Below are 18,750 nucleotides of genomic sequence, written 5' to 3'. Positions count from 1 at the left end.
ATTGATTATTGTAGCCTTTAATGAAAATTCTATTTAAGAGTATTTTTTGTTGTTGTTCAGAAAAAAAAATTGACAGTAACAACAAAATGGAGGTGGGAAGTGGAGAAAAGAAACTGCCCTATTTATGCCAGAGGCTAGTAGACCCTACTGGTGTATTCAAAATGCCCATTTTTAGGTATACTGGTCCCAAAGAGAGCATAGTTGCCTCCAGTAGGTTAAAATTTATCTCTTTCCACTTAGAACTCGAATTCAGTAAGGAAGCTTTTATGCCCTTTAAATAATTTTGTGAGCTCTTATACTCTTATATGTTGTATTCCTTAATTGAAAACAAACCCTTAGCCCCATATAAATGAGCTAGATATGGTGGAACATCTCTGTAATCCCTGGAATGCACTCAGAGGTGAAGGCAGAAGGACCTTGGGTTGGAGGCTTATAACAAGCGAGTCCGTAACAGATTTGAGACCTTGTCAAAGCCAAAATCTTACCTGTTAGGATTGTTTATTCTGGTCTCATTAAAAAATTAGTGAGTAGGTTACTTCCTTGCAATAATTAGGGCCTGAATTGGATCCCCAGCACTTACATAAAAAGCCTGACCCAGGTGTGTGGACCTATTGTCCCAGACTGGGAAGGGGGCAGACATGTGGATCCCAGGGCCTCCTTGGCCATTCAGACTAGCTGAGTCTGTGAGCCCCGGATTCAGTTAGAGACCCTTTCTCAAAAACTAAGGCGGGGGTTGGGTGATGGGGGCTGGAGCCCACCCTTTAATACCAGCACTTGGGAAGCAGAGGCAGGCAGATCTCTGTGATTTCAAGGCCAGCCTGATCTACAAAGCTACACAGGGAAACCCTATCTTGGAAATAAATAAATAAATAAATAGGTCAGAGAGAAAGGGAGATACCTAGCAGTGACATCTGTCCACTTGTTCACTTATGACAGACACATGCTTCAGCAATCACCCAGGCAAAGGAATTTTCCAGAAGTGCCCAATGAAAACAGTCTGTAATCCCTTTTCTAAATCTTATTTTCAGAAAGCTAGGAAAACCAAAAGTTGTTTGGCAGTTTTAAAAAAAAAAAAAGATGCATACCCAATGGAGTGTATAGGCTTTATCCTATGTTGTATTATGTTAATCACAACATTAGTAAGTTTGATTGCTGTGTGTTGCTCTTGGTCACTGGCATGTGATGTTTTCTATAATGGTTTGTGTATTTGTAATGGTTTTTTTTTTTTTTTTTTTTCTTGTTTTACTAGTGCTGGGAAATGAACCCAGGGCCTCAGATGGTGCTGGGCAAGTACTTTACCTCTCAGCAGTATTCCAAGACTACTGCTACTTCTCCATTCATTCTTTTTTTCTTTTTTTTTTCTTTTTTTTTTTTTTGAGATAGGGTTTCACAAAGTTGCCCTGGCTAGCCTTGAACTCATTCTAGTTCAAGCAGACCTTGAACCTGTGATGCTCATGCCTCAAGTCTCCTAAGTCACTGAGATAGTCCTCCTGTACTACCAGGACCCACTGTAACTTTTTAAATTCCCAACTCTTAGATTTTAGTTAAAGAATTATGAGCCCGTATTTATATTTGACATGTCTTCTTATGCAAGGCATTTGTTTAAAAAATTAATTGGAGCTAGGCGATGGTGGCGCACGCCTTTGATCCCAGCACTTGGGAAGCAAAGGCAGGCAGAGCTCTGTGAGTTTGAGGCTAACCTGGTCTACAGAGTGAGTTCCAGGATGGCCAGGACTATGCAATGAAACCCAGTCTCAAAAAAAAAAAATTAAATTAAATAAAGCAAAAAATTAATTTGAGTCTATTTATTCTCAGTTCAGAAGAGTTAAATGGGAACATGCTACTCTCGTACAATTTCTGGGATATGCAAAGCTTTTTGTCAGTGTAGCCATATATTGATCCAAACATTACATTAGTTGTCCCAAGGTGTTTTGTACTTTAAAAACTTTTTGGTAGGGATGGAGAGATGGCTCAGAGGTTAAGAGCTCTGACTGCTCTTCCAGGGGTCCTGAGTTCAGTTCCCAGCAACCACATGGTAGCTCACAACCGTCTACAATTCAATATGGTGCCCTCTTCTGGCACATAGGCAGAACACTGTATATGTGATAAATAAATAAATCTTTAAAAAAAAAAAACTTTTAGGTAGACCTTGATATCTCATAATGTGCCCACATGTACCTGTTTCTCTTTTCCCCAAATGAGCAAATAAAATAATGGAGTCACAGAGTAGATACTGGGTATCTTATGTGTTAATTCCATCTCCTTCACTGTGTACTTTATGCAAGTTGATTTTGGTGCCCTGAATTTACACATCTATGCAATGAAAAGTTTGGAGCACATAAATAGCTTGAGGAAACTACCTTACAGTTCTAACGTTACCTGCAGATATGTACTCTTGGGACTACCACCTACTTTGTAAAATGTTTTCCACTAAGGAGATCCAGCTGGTCTCACACTGCTGCCTTGTTGGTCAAAGTTTATTGTTTAAATTGAGTAGTAGACTTCACACAATAAAAATCTTCAGGCTACATCTGTGTGTCAGTCACCCAGTTCCCTGTCTAAGATCAGTAAAAGCTGAGGGGGCAGATGTATACATATATAAGCAAGTAAGTACTATTAGGATATGTTTCACCCCCCAACATAAGTGTTGCATAATATGCTGCTGTTTACCTTGTATTTTCATTTGTCTTAGACGTAGTTTTCTATTGTGCCAGTCCTCTTCCATTCTGGGATAAGTTTCTTTCAGATCCTGTTTTGGTTGCTTTTCTTGTCAATGTAATAAAACACCCTGATAATAGCAACTTGAGGAAGAAAGGGTTTACTTTGGCTCACAGTTTAGGGTTAGTGCATCTAGTGGGGAAGCTGCTGCAGCAGGAACTTGAAGCTGTAGGTCACATTGGGTGTGCAGTCAAGGAGTAAAGAGCTATTTTAAATCCCATTAAGTTGATGGGATTGAATAGGGTCATCAAGGCGGCTCATCGAATAAAGAGACTTGCCACTAAACCTGATGTCCTGAGTTCAGTCCATGGGACACACATAGTGGAAAGAGACAAGGACAAGGGTCTCTCAAAAGTTGTCCTCTGACCTCCACAGTGTGCTGTAGCATGTGTACTCTCTCTCTCTCTCTCTCTCTCTCTTTCTCTCTCTCTCCCCCTCCCTCCCTCTCTCCCTCTCACTCTCTCACTCTCTCAATAAATTAAAATAGGATAAAAATTTTAAAGCATTGTAATTTTAACATATTCATCATCTCCCATATCCATGAATCTATCTGTGCCCTAAATAGTAGCACGGCTGACTTCTGTCTGCTTTGGTGTATGTATCCCTGTGCCAGGGTCATGGAGTTGGATAGTGGTGCTAACATCCTACCCGGTTCTAAAGTAAACAAAATAGATTAATCACATCACCCGAGTGACTTCTTCATTCGAAACCAGAGGAAGAAAGGGGGTGGACTGTGGTCAGGGGCCTTGACCCAAACAGACAAATTTAACATACTTTTAAACATTGCAGTCCTGCAGTGCAGCAAGATTGACGGTAAGGCAGTTAGTAGTGGATGGCCAGGAGTTGGTGGCAGACCACCTTTCAAGCCCATGCTCATCAAATGCTGCTTAAACTTAATTTTTCTTCTAACAGTTTTGCTCCATACATGTGGTTGGATTTAAAATGCATCTTCTTTGTATTGCCATTTTATTAAAGGTTTTTTTTTCTATGTTTTAATTGTGTGTGTGTGGGGGGAATGCCTGAGAGTGCAGAGCCTGAGGATTTGAAGGTTTTGGACTCCCAAGAGCTGGAGTTACAGGAGGTTGTAAGCCGGCTCCTCATGTGGGTGCTAGGAACTGAACCGTGGTCTTCTGCCAGAGCAGTATGTTCTCTTAGCCGTTGAGCTACCTCTCCTGAGTAGTCCTGCTTAATGACAGAAAACTAAGTCCAGAAGGAAACCGTTGACCTGAGTTGTGCATTGGACCGGTCAGACCCAAGACTAGAGCTGGCGTCTTCCTGTCTCCATCCAGGGCTTTTTTTTTTTTTTTTTTTTTTTTTTTTTTTTTCATTCTGTTGTCCACCCCAGTAGCTGAACTGAGCATGTCGCTCTGGTCGCAGGAGGACTGAGAAGGCTCAGTGTAGATAGATAACTTTGCTCTTCCTTGACTAGACCAGCCCGGGGTTCAGAAATGAGCTGCACACACTTCCAGTACAAAAACAGCATTCTACAAGTACTTATTGAAAGTAATCACGAAGCATGCTGATTAGCAATCAAGAGTTCTCCACATTAAAAGAAATTAAACTCATAGAGAAACACTTCCTAATTGGGACATAGTTGTCACTTCAGGATGAATTTATCAATCAGAAGTACTGGACTGAATTAAGGGCTATTTAGAAATAGATAGTCTACTTACTTTCCAGGAGTTCATGCCATCATTTGGTTTAGCCATGAAATTTAAAACAGAAAAACACGTAATAATAATTAATAATTAAGTAAAAATAAATGAATAAATAAAATTTAAACTTACTGTTTTGACTAGGTTGTAATAAGACAACAAGTAGCAAATCATAGTTCAGGCCTATGAATGGATTCTAACTGTAATTTGGGGGCTAGTAATAAATGAATTAAAACAACTGGAATGGCAGAAATGGTCTTTTTTTGTTGTTAGGAAGTAATTTTTAAAAAACCAGGTGTTGGTGGCACACACCTTTAATCCCAGCACTCGAGAAGAAGAGACAGGCAGATCTCTGTGAGTTCGAGACCAGCCTGGTCTTCAATGAGAGTTCCAAGACAACCTCCAAACTTACAGAGAAACCCTGTCCCTAAAAACCAAAAAGTAATTTTATGTCATTGATAATCTTTACTTTGTGATTCTCAAAACAGTGGAAATCTGGGCTTTGTCTGCTGGAAAGAAGGCCAAAGGAAAAAAAAAATCTAAGTTTTAAATCTGGCCAGGCAGTGGTGGTGCACATCTTTAACCTTAGCATTTGGGAGGTAGAGGCAGGTGAATCTCTGTGAGTTCTAGGCCAGCCTGGTCTGCAGAGTGAGTTCCAGAAGAGCCAGGGGTACCCAAAGAGACCCTGCCTCAGAAAGAAAGAAGAAAAAAGAAAGAAAGAATCTGGCCTGCTTTTCAGTGATACACTCCAGTTTCTGTCCTACCTCTGTTTTCCTAAGCAATGTGGACCTTCTCTCACTCTTAGAATAAGAGAGGGCCAGGTAGATGTCGGCTACAGATCCACAGCCCTGATTTCATCTGCAGCACTTAACTCCAGATCAAATATTTAACTTCTCCAAGGCCCAATTTCATCTAGAAAATGAAAATAATTGCTAATCCCAGTTCTGTCATTTAACTAGTTTTGTGACCTCAGGAAAATTATTTCACATCTCTGAGCCCCAGTTTCCCATATAAGAAATAAAATTATCTTAAATAAGGTAATAGTAAAGTAGCGGCTAGCAATTAGTAAGCCCCGGGCACATGGCAGTCTTTCCTAGTCCTCTTCATCCTACAGGCCCTTTAAGGATTGCTCTAGGTCCATCATTGAGCTGTCCTCTGCTAGGTCTGCTCAGTCTCTTGCTCGTGTGGATGCCCTTGCCCAGGTACAGTGAATGGGTCCTCAACTAACTGGGGAAGCTTTATATTTGGGGACGTGTTAAAACTGTAATTGCCTGGTCCTTCTGACCTCAGGGTTTGGATGGGGTCTGAGCATTTATTTTCTCTTCCATATTTTCTAATGCTTGCTAATAGCCATGGTTTCCCACATATCTGTTAATAAAATGTTCTTACTGTTTGTTGTGTGAGTCTCATTGTATAGCCAGCCCTTCAGGTGTTTTGAGTTTACCTCAGAGATACTGAAAATTCCATGGGATGGGAAATACTTATTTAGAAGCTGGTAAGACTGCTTCCCTGTTTTCTTTGGATCCAGTTGTGTTAGATAAGATGAAATCTGAAATGTAAGTTGATCCCACACAAACACACTCACACACAAGGGGGGAAATGCTGTTTGGAAAATGTGACTGAGGTTTGCAGCAGCAGTGAGCTGCTTGGCACCACATTTCAGAAACAGGCACGTTTCAGTCTTCTCAAGAGGGCTCCAAGAACATGGCTTATCCCCTACACTTCCAGGGTGGCAGAGAACAGCCCTCAGCAAATGACTCCTTTAGTCTTCTAGACCCAAGAAAATCAGTGAGGAGCTGAGCTGCTGAATTCCTTCTCCCAAACTTGCCATCAGTTAGTTCACCCTTCTACCCTGGAAAAGGTTAGTGAGAATGTTCAGGTTAGCATGAGTATTAACATGCGCAGTATGAAAGGCTTTTCCTGCCTCTGCAGCTGTGTCTACACAGTGCAGTGTCCCATTCTAATACATGTAGAGATCAGTCAAGGCATTGTGACTATTACCTCAGACGTGTTTCTGAGCATCCTCCCTGCTAGCTGTTAGGATATTCATTTGTGGTCAGTCATAGCTATACTTACTATACAGCATGAGAAACCATTCCTCCCTCCTTGCTATTCCTGATGACTTTTTTAAGGTATTACATCAGGATGCTTTGATTTTTAAAATATATACATTAAGAGTTAGAAAGTTGGCTGGAGAAATGGCTCGGTAGTTAAGGGCAGTGACTGATCTTGCAGAAGACCTGGGCTCAGTTCCCAGCACCTTGGTGGCTGATCACAATCATTTGCAACTCCAGTTCCAAAGAATCCGACACCCTTTTCTAGGCCTCTGCAGGCACTACATGCAAATGGTGCACAGATTACATGCACCAACATGAAGACAAAATACCCATAAAATAAAATTTAACTCATTTTTTTAAGTTATACAACTTGAGTTAAGTGAAGCATGTTATAATATTATCCTCTGCCATATAGCAAATTACTCCCAGTTAGCCTAAAGCAAAGACATTGATTAATTTACTTAGTTTCTGATAGTTAGGCATCTGGAAGTGGTTTAGCTGGATGGTTCTGGTTCAGTCATGTGGGTCTAGACAGCAGAAGGCTACTTTTGTGTCCTCTCAACATGGCACCTTGGTTCCCTCTAGAGAGCAAGAGCTCTGAGAGGCAGAAACCACTGTTCCTTTTGTCACCTCACTTCAAAAGTGACACATGATCCCATGCTATATTCTGTAAATTGCACCACCCTTCCCTGCTAGAGTGTGGGAGGGACCTCTAAAAGGTATGACTACCAGGAGGCAGGATTCACTGTGGGCTGGTAGCCACAATTATATAGCATGTTTTGTACTTGACAGAGCAAGTAATTCTATCCTGCTTAATATCTCATAAGGTTATTAAAATATTAATGGCAGTCTCCTGAAATAATTGCATTTTGTATATATTACATGTAGTAGTATAGCTGAGAAGCGAGTTGGCAGTGCCTGTCTACAGAACATCCCCCTTGCTCTCTAGCTGAGTGTCTAAATCTGTAGCATATACACGATCAAGGTCTACTCAGTTTGCATGGTCTTCTAGACAAGGGTAAAAATTCAGGTGATCTGTAGGCAGGCTGATGATAAGGTAAGGATAACTACAATATTTGTTTTAGTACAAATTAATAATAATGGCCTTCCTGAGAAGTTCCTTATAAAGTTTGAGTCCTGTGTTCTTGTTTATTCAGGTAAGGGTCTTGTTCTTGTCGTTTTTTTTTCAGTAGTGATCAGAATGCGGTAGGTGGATGTAGCTGGCTGATGGAGGTCCTTTACCTAATTCAAATTGTCCTTAGGCCCAAAGGAATTGGAAACAGTCACTCTAAGGGTCAGTGGTTTGATTAAAATGTGAACGCCAGACCATTAAAGAAGTCCACGGAAGTGAAATAAAATAGATAGGAAAATAACTTAATTTCATACAGCATCCTGAGTAATTTTAACTTTTGTAATAAAGCAAAAAAAGAAAAGAAAAGGAAACTAATTATAATGTGAGAAGAAACTTGAAACATCCATTTGCCCTCCATTTTTGTAGCCTAAGAGCAACTGACAGTGGCATGATGTTCTTGTGACCATAAGCATTGCTGATTCCGTTGACATTTTTAATTGCTTTCAGAGGCTGAGTGTGGCCTGTACTCCCAGCACTCTGCAGACTGAGGTAGAGGGTCACTAGACCAAGGCTTAGCTTGAAGGACAGGACTATGAATGAGCCGTAATAGAAACTCGGATACTTAATGTGGTCAGCGTATTTCGTCTGTACACAGTGCTCACTGCACAGCGGAGTGCACATTGCACGACAGCACAGACTTAGCCCGCTTGAGTATGGTAATTTCCAGGCACGTAGGCAGTTCTGACAGCAGCATTCAGCCTCAAGGATTAGGAGGGACTAGTTTGCTAATCAGGAAAGAAATTTTAGGAAATTCATTTTACTTTCTAAGTGGGATTTGTTGTGATTAATCAATAACATGATGCTTGGTTCGCACTGATTGGCTTTAAGATGACATCTCTTAGAGTCCTTACGGTAACTGAGAGGTAGTAGTAGCACATTTTGTGAATGCAGAGCACATAAGCTCTGGGATTTTCTCACTGTAGTCTTCTGAGCTACTCTAGAGTGGTTGCATTTTAAAAAAAAAAAGCAATTAAAAAAGAAAACAGTAAGTTTTTCTGAAAACAAAAGAGTGAATTGATACAGAAAAGTTGGGAAATGATAACTTTAGAATATTATGCCAATAGCTGGGCAGTGGTAGTGGTGCACACCTTTGATCCCAGTGCCTGGGAGGCAGAGGCAGGCGGATCTCTGTGAATTCAAGGTCAGCCTGGTCTACAGATGGAGTTCCAGGACAGCCTGAGCTGTCGGAGAAACCCTGTCTCACAATTTTTTTTTTTAAAAAAAAGAATATTGTGCCAAAAGCAGTAAATCTATCACTGCTTTCAAAAACTCTTTTCCAGAGTAGAATCAGTTCAATTGTGTAACAAAGAATTGGTCAAATTCCATTGTATAAGAAAGAGACCAAAGAAAGAAATGTGATAGACAAATGCACTGTGAGGACCTTGATTTCACCCCTGCAAAACATGTTAGGAAAACTTGAATATGCCCAGTTACAGAATATAACACAAAATATATTTTTAATTTTCATAGATGGTGACTGCATAACAGTGGACTACATTTAGAATGACCAAAGTGTGCTTAGAGGAAAAGTTACCTTCAGTGGTGTATACATGTATCTAAGTACATACAGGTACCACAAATAAGACATACCATTAAACACCAGACATCCGTAAAGGGAGTTATGCTGTTCTTTAAGCTTTTCTGTATGACTGGATATACTAAAAATAAGGGAGACGAAATAAAAAAGATTGTTTTGTGACTTTACAAAAAAAGCCTCAAGATAAAATGCCATTACATAGGGTCACTGTGTTTCCCTCCTGCTGTCATGTGTTTTGGATCCATTCAGTTAGGCTTTTAGCCCCGCCTCCTTGCCAGGACAGCCATTTCCACATCAACTTTGGCCTCCCCATTGCTGGGTCTGATGGTGGTTTCCCAGTCCTGGTTTCCCTTGATCTCTGAGCAGCATTAGTGTGATTCCTTGTGTACTCCCTTCTCCTACTTCTCAGCTTCTCTTTCCTTCTGTCTTTGCTGGTTCTCCTCCTCAAACATAGGCATGCCTCAGGACTGAGATGGATTCTGAGCTTCCATGAAGAATTTTATTCTGCCCTAAAGTTTTAAATACATATTTGGCATGGGCAGGGTGGCATGACTCATGCCTGTAGTCCCAGCACTTGGGAGGCAGAAGCGGGTGGATCTCTGAGTTTGAGGCCAGCCTGGACTACAGAATGAGTCCTAGGACAGTCAGGGCTACACAGAGAAACCCTGTCTTGAAAAACAAAACAATAATGAGTAAAAACTTTGAAATAGATGCTAAGACTCAAGCTCATGTCTCCACTGAAATCCTTCAGACTCCCTTGCCTGTCTATCTACCTACCTGATAGTTTCACTTCATGGTAAGTTGACATCTCATAAGTTACGTGCCTGAAACAGTGTCAGGCCTGTGAGCCCCATCCCTCAAGCAAAGCACTGCTCCCTACCCAGCACTCTCCATTGTGGTGGACCTCATTCTCCTAACTGCTCAAGTGAGAAACCTCCAGCCAACTTTAACTTCTCTGTCTCCCTTGTTGCTCATGTGACACCCCCTCAGCAAATGTGCTCTGCCTTTTAAAAATCCATCCCAAAGCAAACACATCTGTACTGTACCATGGCTTCCTCCTCTTCCTTTTCCTCCTGTTCCTTTGTCGAAGCTTGAACCCAGGGCCTTGTTCATGCTAGCAAGCTCATCCCCTGAGCTGTAGCCATGTCCTCCAGCCCACCACTGTCAGTCTCTCCTCCATCCCATCACGCATTAGAGCAGAGTTTCTCAGTTTCAGTTCTGCTGGCATTAGGGCTAGTAATGTGGGCAGGGCCCATCCTTTGTAGTGTGTAGTAGTATGTTGAGTAGCATCCTTTGCCCCCACACACTGGGTGCAAGGGGCAGCTCACCCCTACAGTTATGACACTACTGACATGTTCTTTGAAGACAAAGGTGCCCCCAGTTGCAGACCACTGAGATACATATATAGTGCTCTCTTCATGTCCTCCAAGGTTCTTTCCTTGCCTTTCCTTTATCCTTAGCCCAACAATGGGTATGTCATACAAAACAAAGCAGGTCTAGAACATTCCTGTGACTTACTAGCTCATTAGGTAGGATCAATCTGTACTGCCTACAGATACTTTCCTCACCAATACACAGCGCGCGCGCGCGCGCGCGCGCACGCACGCACGCACACACACACACACACACACACACACACACACACACACAGTCTGACAGCAGTCTTTTTGTGCCAATCCCCTTCCTCTAGGTGGACACTGATAAGCCATCCTATGCTTTATTTTTCTCCCTGTATCATCTTTTACTTCTCATGTTGAAGAGTTTTACTGAATGTTAAGGTGAGATGTACAGTTGTAATACATGTAGTTTCTAAGTGACTTACAATGATTCCTAACCCAGTCAGAGAATATCAAGAAAAACTTAGCACCCATCTCCAAGATTCTGTAGAATCTCCCAGAGGAGAGGATGCCTGGACGTAATTAGTCTGATAGTGTAAAAGGAGAGAAAGGGCAGAAAAGAGCACACGGTAGATTTGCTTTGGAACTGACTGACTGGCATGTCCTAGGAGGAAAGTCTCCTTCAGGCTGCTGTGACAGGACAGGCATATGGACAGCAGTTCAGATTTGAGAACACCCATTTAAGGAGCAGAAAGAAGAGAACATTCTGCATGTCAGAACTGAAAGAAAAGCCTTGAGATTCCATCTGCTAGGCAGGTACAAGAAAGAAATGTATGGAAAACTTAAGAAGATAGGAACCTTCTGGTGTGTTTCTCTGTGGCAAGAACTCACAAGAGGGATGGGCGTTGGTGGCACACGCCTTTAATCCCAGCACTCAGGAGGCAGAGGCAGGCGGATCTCTGTGAGTTCGAGGTCAGCCTGGTCTCCAGAGTTATTGCCAGGATAGGCTCCAAAGCTACACAGAGAAACCCTGTCTCGAAAAACCAAAAAAAAACAAAAACAAAAACAAAACAAAACAAAAAGAACTCACAAGAGGGCTGGAGAGGTGGCTCAACAGTTTGGATCACTGCTTGCTCTTGCAGACAATCTGGGTTCATTTCCCAGTACCTACATGGTGACCCACAACCACATATAACTCCAGTTCCAGAAGTCCCAACACCCTTTTCTGGCCTCCATTGGCACCAGGCACACATATACATACATGTAGGCAAAATACTCATACACATAAAATAAAAATAAATTTAAGAGAGAGACCACATGATATGAAGTCACTTGGTCACCTGTACTTTAGGACTTCATTATGCTAGTCTAGGGATTTTGTTTGTTTGTTTTTGTTTTTCGAGACAGGGTTTCTCTGTGGCTTTGAAGGCTATCCTGGAACTAGCTCTTGCAGACCAGGCAGGCCTCAAACTTACAGTAGTCTAGGGATTATTAAATTGTTGATTATACCAGACAAATGAAGCTTCTGGCTATGTCTACTCAGCTATGTCCTACAGCTATTTTAGGTTTTACGCTGTAGGAAAATTAGTTTGCGTAGTTGGAGGTCCTTGGAGAAAAACTTTAGGGTTAGGAAGTGTTTTCCCTCATTCTTTGCTCTTTATTTGGGTTTGTGTATGAATGGGCCTTTAGCTAACTGCAGTAGCCATCTGTAGTGCAACAAACCACCCCAAAATTCTGGCTAGAACATGCTTTGTCGCAGCCCTGTGGGAGACTGGCAACTTGTTCTCACCATGACCCGTCTCAGTCAGCTCTCCCCGGGAGCCAGAGTGGCCTGTCTGAGGTTGTGGTGAGGGTTGTCAGCAGGCTCCGCCTCTCCTCTCTCCCCGGCATGCTCTTCATTCACCACTTTCCTGGGTTGAGTGGGGTTTTGTGTTCTGTGTGTCCCTCACACTTGCATCCTCGCCTTAGAACTTTTAGTCTCTGGCCAAGGCCCTTCTGCTGGGTACTTAACCCTGCCATTTAGAGCTGTAATTCTTGGTAGACAATTTAAATCTCTAGATGCTAATCACGCTGTGAAATGTGAAAGAAGCATGTATGTTAGAGTTGGTCTAGGAGTAGCACTGGGTTTAAGGGCCCCTGAGAGTCATTTGCATAGACACGCCTCTCAATGGAGAGTCTAAAGGAAAGCTGGGAAGGTCGCTAACTTGGAGACTTTGGTGCTAACTACTGGCCTTTGGGAGCATGCTTAGGTTAGTTCTTTGGATAGGAATGCTGAGGAAAGAGCCCGAGGGCTAATTAAGTTTCAAGGGATCCGCTCTGAGTCAAATGTGTTTATGTGTCCCAAGGGCCACAAATGGCTTTTGTGTTTTTAAAGAACTTTGGCTATATCTGTAAAAAGACTTCGAGTGACTCATTTAGCCTAAGACATGTTCAGGTGTGTGCATGGCTGTGCGTACATGTAGATGCCTAAGAACAATTTTATTCTTTTGGCCCCATCTACAGAGGCACCAGGAAACTCAGTAGTTTTAGTGAGTTCCATTAAAAATAATTTTGAGTATTTGAAATATGTAAGTGAAACAAAAATTTATATGAGTCTTAACAGAAATGTCAAGTAGAACCAGGAAAAATGGAACAAGTTTTACTTGCTTATTTCTGTGTTTTATATATATAAAACTTTCAAGTTTGAAAAAAAAAAAAAAAAAACACCCAAAGAGCCCTGCATACCTTCTGCCTAGATCCACCTGTCATCCAAATCTTGTGCTAGTTGCCTTATGGCTGGGCTTGTGAATACTGTCGCCGCTTGCTTACCCCTTCAATGCATGTGTGTGTGTACCTGCAGATCCATGTTCATGTATACGACTTCCTCTAAGTCGTTTGAGCATAATTTCAATATATTATACCCTCATACCCCTAAACACTCGGATGTGTTATGGTTGACAACTTCAGTATTCAATACTGATCCTTTACTGTTCATTATCTAACTTTGCCAGTAAATCCAAGAATGACCCTTGTGCCATCTTCCTTCTAGCACAGGCTCCTTCTTGGGGTCACTTACCTACACTTCTCTACACTATGTCCAGGGCCTCTGTGTCTCCACAGTGTTCCTCTTTTTAGAACAAGGACATACTCTCCATCCCTCTTAAGTAGAATTTGGATTTGTTTCCTTCCAATTAGATTAGAATTTCTTCTAAATGTTCTAAAAATGTAAAAATAGTATGTTATCCAAAAGATCAATTTAAATGAAATTCAGGTCACACAAAATTGAGAGAATTAGTACAAGTTGAGATAGGAAATAAAAATGTGCTATAGATCAACTTCCAAGAAAATATTTAGACTGCAATGATTTTCAATCTTTCCAGTTATTATAGATGTTTGATTCAGCACCTGAATTTAAAAAAACAAAATCAAGAAAATTCTTGACATTTAAGTGACCTTACATGGTTTTATTTAGCTTCATGGTGAACTCTGCTTCCCAGGAAGCCATTGGAACCTTTCAGAGAAAACAGTAGGTTTTCTTCCAACTTTTGCTGAACATATTTAACAAACATCATTAAGTTCTTACTATCTGTCGGACACTGGGGTGGGCACTGGGAATACAGATGAGAGTATAACAGACTCTGTCTTCCACAGTATGCATTAAATGACCCTCAGGGTGGCCAGCGTGCTACAGAGAACAGGCGCTTCCCCTGGGGATGGTCTGTAGCTGTGCTGTTGGGGAAATGGCCTAAATGCCTTTCCAGCCAAAGAAGGCTGTCCCTGTGGTTGCTATAAGAGGAACATCCATCTGTAAGGAAATGTGGACTTGGCATTTTTCCTGTTCTGGTGCATTAGAAATGACTAAACCACACTGAGTACTTTTTAGTATGGCAATCCTTTTCAGAGGTGGTGTGATAAGATAGATTTCTTATAGTTCTTGAATTTTTGAGCTTTTTCTGTTGTTTTGCACTATATGATCTGCCTCAGGGATTCACTTTTTAAAGAAAAATAGCAGCACTGAATTTGAGTTTGTCTATTTACTTATCCATCTTTCCCAACAATACCATGGATTAATGTGTAAATATTGTTTTAAGATAGGAAACAGTTTTAAATTGCATTTTTATTTATTTTGTGTGTGCCTGTGTGGAGGTCAGAGGACAACTTGCAGTTGAACTTCTCCTTCCACCAGGTAGGTTCTGGAGATCAAACTCACATAGTCAGGCTTGGCTGCAGATGTTGAGCCATCTCTCTGGTCTATAAAGCATTAAATCTGAGCACTGGGCCACTTTTTAAGAAGAAGCACAGTTTGAAGATTTGTTTATTTTATGTGCATGAGGTTTTTGTTTGTTTGTTTTGTTTGTTTTTCGAGACAGGGTTTCTCTGTGTAGCTTTGGAGCCTATCCTGGCACTCGCTCTGGAGACCAGGCTGGCCTCGAACTCACAGAAATCCGCCTGCCTCTGCCTATGCCTCCCAAGTGCTGGGATTAAAGGCGTGCGCCACCAATGCCTAGCCACCATGCACGAGTTTTTTTTTTACCTGCACATATATATGCACACAGTACAAATAAGTGTGTGCCCACAGAGCCAAAAGAGTGTCAGATCTCATAGAACTGAGTTACAAGTGGTTATAAACACCCTGTGGGTGCTGGGAACTGAATCTGGGTCCTCTGCAAGGACAGCAAGTACTCTTAAGCTCGGATCCATCTCTCCAGCCATCTAGCAACTTCTTTTTTAATTTTATTTATATTTTTATGTACAAATGCTCCAGGTCCCACTAGAGATGGTTGTGAGCCATCATGTGTATGCTGGGAACTGAATTCAGGACCTCTGGAAGAGGAGCCAGTGCTTTTAACCTCTGAGCCATCTCTTCAACCCTCATCTAGCAACTGATGCTGCGGTGATGCAGGCTTTATTCTAGACTCTTTCATGTGGCAGGATCTTATGAGTTCATTTCATCCCAGGACTGAGTCTGAGTCCCTTTGGGAAATGTCACTGTCTACTGAAATACTAAAATGTAAGCCTGGAGTTAAGATACTAACAATATACTGAGAAGAACATCACTAAAAACCATGTGTTTTTGTAAATATAGCATTGTTAAATGAATATGGTTATACTACTTAGTTATTATTCAGATTAAATTGTATTGCCTAGAGAGATTGAAAAGTTTCTTGGCATTCTCAATATAAGAGTAAAGAAAGGGGCTGGAGAGATGGCTCAGAGGTTAAGAGCACTGACTGCTCTTCCAGAGGTCCTGAGTTCAATTCCCAGCAACCACATGGTGGCTCACAACCATCCATTATGAGATCTGGTGCCCTCTTCTGGTGTGCAGATATACATGGAAGCAGAATGTTGTATACATAATAAATGAAATTTTTTTTAAAAAAGAGAGAGTAAAGAAAATGGGCCAGGCGGTGGTGACACATGTCTTTAGTCCCAGCACTCAGGAGGCAGAGGCAGGCGGATCTCTGTGACTTCAAGACCAACCTGGTCTACAAGAGCTAGTTCTAGGACAGCCTCCAAAGCCGCAGAGAAATCCTGTCTCGAAAAACCAAAAAAAAAGAAAAAAAGAAAGAAAAAAAAAGAATAAAGAAAATGTAATAGTTACCTGTCTAAAACTTATGTTGTATATTTTATTTTTATTTTTTTCCATTTTTTCATAGGGTTTCACTATGTAGCCCTGCCTAGCCTGGAACTTGCTATGTAGACCAGGCTGGCCTCAAACTTATAGAGAACCACTTGCCTCTGCCACCTAAATATTGGGGTTAAAGGTATGTGCTATTCTTTTAATACAGTAGCTAACTTTAAGTATAGCTCACAAACAAACAGCTTTGATTTTTTTTTTTTAAGCAGTGTTATAGATTGATCTCAGAGCTTTACACATGGTAAGCAGGTTCTGTATGAAGCTGTGGCTTTATGTTTTCGTAATACGACTTTAAAAGGCACTACGGTACCTGAAAGAAATTTTAAAAAGGCCCAGGAATTTATTCAAAGATAGGAAATGTCTGTTTTGTTAGGTCACTAGATAAAAATCCTTTTTTTCTGTTAGCAAATACCTGTTAAGAAGAACTATTTCTTTTAAAAAAAAAAAAAATGTATTTTAGCAGGCGGTGGTGGCCGACACCCTTAGTTACAGCACTCGAGAGGCAGAGAGGTAGGCAGATCTCTATGAGTTCGAGGCCAGCCTGGTTTACAGCGTGAGTTCCAGGACAGGCTCCAAAGCTACACAGAGAAACCCTATCTCGAAAAACCAAAACAAAAAAAGTGGAAGGAGAGAACAAACTCCAGGAAGTTGTCCCCTTACCTCTGTGTGTGTGCATCCCTCCAAAACCAAAAAATAAAAATAATTCACTGTGGCTGTTAGGCTTCAATGTGGGTCTTTTAACAATGGGGAAATGATTGGTTTAAGGATATAAAACTGCAGTTGGACAAGAGGCATGGACTCTGTGATGTCTTGAGGTCTACTGAGAACATGATAAATATGGTTGATAACAATATGCTATATTTTAAAAGTTGTGAGATAGTATACTTTAAGTGTTCTCAAAACAAAAATGATGAATATGTGTGATATAACATGTTAATTGGTTTAATTTAGCCATGCCATTGTGAACATACTATATTATGTATCATAATTGTGCATGACTTTATTTATGAGCTAAATAAATGAATGGAAAAATTATCAAAACTTTAATAATAATAATAATAATAATAATAATAATAATAATAATAATAATTAATTCACTCAGCTTGGAGACTGGTAAAATCAAAACAGCAGCAGATTGGTGCCTTGTGAGGGCTCATTCTGCTTCTGATGCTACCAAACTCTGTGGTAGAGAGCACAGACCAGTTCTCTGTGGCCACTGGTGAGGCCCAGCACTATCAATGATGATGAATTCAACATAGGAACTTGGGGGAACACAAACATCCAAACCAGAGCAGTCTGAACTTCATCCTCCGATCCTGAATTGTTTATAATTTACTTCCTCCCATTTATTTAATGTGGTTTAAGTTTTTTGTTTCTTTTTTCCTTTTTTTTTTTGAGACAGGGTTTCTCTTGGCTGTCCTGGGACTCTCTCTCTGTAGATCAGGCTGGCCTCAAACTCACTGAGATCTGCCTGCCTCTGCCTCCTGAGTGCTGGGATTAAAGACATGGGCTACCACCACCTGGCTAACTTTGTTTAAATTTCACCCAGTGAGATGGCTCAGCGGGTAAAGGGAAAGTTCTTCTCTGATCTCCATGTGCATTGCATGTACACACATATGCATAAATAAAAATACAATAAAATTTTAGAAGTTACATTCAAAAAATAAAAAAGCATCTGACTAAATTCATTGGCATTCAATCTTTCTTGGTCATGGCAGTGCACACCTGTAATCCTAGCACTCAGAAGCCTGAGACAGCAAGACCATGAGTTCTAGGCCAGTGTGGCCTTCACAGTAAGGCCCTCTTTCTGTTTAGTGCTAGTAACTAACTCTGGGCTTTCTGCATGCAGAGTGCCACCTCCACCCCTGAGCTACCTTTAGGGCCTAGAGTTACTTTGACATTCATCCCTTGGTTGCACTGGCCACGTTTCAAGTATTCAGAAGCCAGGAGTGACTAGCAGTGAGAGGTCTTGGAGTGTAGATCTGGAGTCTGTCCATCATCCTAGAAAATCTACATAGTATTTACTGTCTTAGAGCCTTTTGTCCTGTTACCTCTCTATGCCTTTCTATCATGTCTCTGTCTCTGTCTCTCTCTCTCTCTGTCTCTCTCTTTCCCTCTCTCGCTCTCCCTCCCTCCCTCCCTCCTTTCTTACCTGCTTAAATTTAACTTACTCTTAGAGATTTGTATATCAGACATTAGTTCATGTGAGCACTGGTTCTAGACAGCCCTATTCATTCCCACTTTCCAGTTTAGATGCTGTGGTTTGTATTTTCATTATTGGTCCTATGTGAAAATTTAGGTTGACACATGTCAAAGTTTGAGACAGTATGCTTCTTGTCACCTTCTTAATACTTTACTCCATCTGCTTCACACTAAATATAATAGAAATGGGACAAACTTAAGATCCAAAAATACAGACCTGGCATGGTGACACATAACTTTAGTACCAGCCCTTAAAAAGCAGAAGCAGGTGGCTTTCTAAGAGTTCACAACCAGCCTAGTCTATATAGCAAGTTCCAGGCCAGTCAGGGCTATAAGAGCAAAAATAAGCAAACAAAGCCTGGTGGTGGTAGTGCGCATCTTTAATCCCAGAACTTGGGAGGCAGAGGCAGAGGCAGAGGCGGAGGCAGGCAGATCTGTGAGTTCAAGGCCAGCCTGGTCTACAGAGCGAGTTCCAGGACAGGTTCCAAAGCTACA

General features: G+C 41.2%; 1 long non-coding RNA gene across 1 annotated transcript in view; it reads left to right on the top strand.

The window, feature by feature from the left end:
• LOC103159645 overlaps nucleotides 1–18,750 on the top strand; it is a 63,593-nt gene that overhangs the window by 1,396 nt on the left and 43,447 nt on the right. The window lies entirely within an intron of this gene.

The sequence above is a fragment of the Cricetulus griseus genome, chromosome 4, assembly GCF_003668045.3.
Source record: "Cricetulus griseus strain 17A/GY chromosome 4, alternate assembly CriGri-PICRH-1.0, whole genome shotgun sequence".
NCBI classification, from domain to species: domain Eukaryota; kingdom Metazoa; phylum Chordata; class Mammalia; order Rodentia; family Cricetidae; genus Cricetulus; species Cricetulus griseus.
Note: the sequence above shows the minus strand (reverse complement) of the source record. Positions and strands in the feature narration are given on the sequence as shown.